Below are 1504 nucleotides of genomic sequence, written 5' to 3' on the forward strand. Positions count from 1 at the left end.
CCCTCCACCACCTAAAGCTGCGGGACCGTCTTCCTCGCCGCCTGCTCCCAGCCTCTCGCGCCATGCCATCAGAGAAGACCTTCAAGCAGCGCCACACCTTCGAACAAAGAGTAGAAGATGTCCGGCTTATCCGAGAGCAACATCCGACCAAAATCCCGGTGATAATAGAACGATACAAGGGTGAGAAGCAGCTTCCTATCCTGGATAAAACCAAGTTTCTTGTACCTGATCATGTCAACATGAGTGAACTCATCAAGGTAATCAGAAGGTGCTTGCTTACAGCTCAACACTAATCAAGCCTTCTTCCTGTAAGTGAATGGGCACAGCATGGTGAGTGTGTCCACACCAATATCAGAAGTGTATGAAAGTGAGAAGGATGAAGATGGATTCCTGTATATGGTATACGCCTCTCAGAAGACATTTGGAATGAAATTGTCACTGTAAGACTAGAAAAATGCATCTGTTCTAGAATTTTTTAAAACCTTACCAATGGGGAAAAAATGGATGTTACCAACTGAGATTGAATCTGTTCATCTGAATCACAGATCATCAAAATAGTAGTGTCTGGCCTAGGAGTCTTAGAAAGTTGTTTTTGTACTTTAAGCAGAAAACTTCCCAAATCAGTTTTAAGTGCGATAGAGACGCCGTATAGCCTCAGAGGCCAACCCCAGAACACTGCCACCCAGACGCTGAGCCACAAACTCACTCTTTGCTAAACACAAAATAAGGCAGTCTGGGAAACAAATACGGCCTGCTTTAAAATAAGGACTGTGGTTTACAACACAGAGGAACAGTGTATCGCAGGGAAATTCAACACTCTCCTGAATACTTGGCAGAACTAAGGGCGAGCGAGACTGAAGAATAGAAGAACCGAAGGACCTTCACTACTGCAATTTTTTTTCTTTTTTCACCTTTTAACTGAAAAACAAATTTTTTTTCCCTTTTTTTTTCCTTTTTTTTCCTTTTTTGTTCTTCCTTTTTTATCCTTCTTTTTTTCCCCCTCTTTTTCCATCACCTGGTTTTACCCTTTTAATTACTAACTTCTTATTTTTAACCAGTATTATTACTGCTACCATTTTACCATCTTTTAAAGTGCCATTTTATTTTCTCTTTATTTTATTTTGGGATTAGTGTTCTCCATTCCATTTTCATCGTTATATTATTGGTTGTTTCTAGATTGCATCCATCTACAGGGAGCTGTTGCTGGAATTTGCTGGGATTAGTGGCGGTTCTATAGGAGTATTCTCCTCCTTTAAAAAGTCTCTTCCCCTCTTCCACTTCACTCTCTCTTTTCGCTCTTTTTTTTTTCTTTTCTTTTCTTGCTTTTATTTTCCCCCCTTCTTTTTCCCAATTTCATTTTTGCACTCCCTTTTTTGGTCCATACTTTTCTTTTTTCTCTTTTATCTTTTTCTTTTCCTTCTTCCTATCCCCAAATTCTCTTAATTCGGGTGGTTGACTTTATTTGGGGTTATTAATATCGTGAATATATTTGTGTTTAGTGCCT

At 39.5% G+C, this 1504-nt stretch overlaps 1 protein-coding gene and 1 pseudogene across 2 annotated transcripts in view; one reads left to right on the top strand and one right to left on the bottom strand.

Moving 5' to 3' along the window:
• The window catches only part of KLHDC1 (kelch domain containing 1), a 55042-nt gene that overhangs the window by 43977 nt on the left and 9561 nt on the right, over positions 1-1504 (bottom strand). The gene's annotated exons all lie outside the window — the stretch shown is intronic.
• Positions 8-607, top strand: LOC102752151 (annotated as a pseudogene).

This window comes from Myotis davidii, unplaced genomic scaffold (genome assembly GCF_000327345.1).
Source record: "Myotis davidii unplaced genomic scaffold, ASM32734v1 scaffold1069, whole genome shotgun sequence".
Lineage (NCBI taxonomy): Eukaryota > Metazoa > Chordata > Mammalia > Chiroptera > Vespertilionidae > Myotis > Myotis davidii.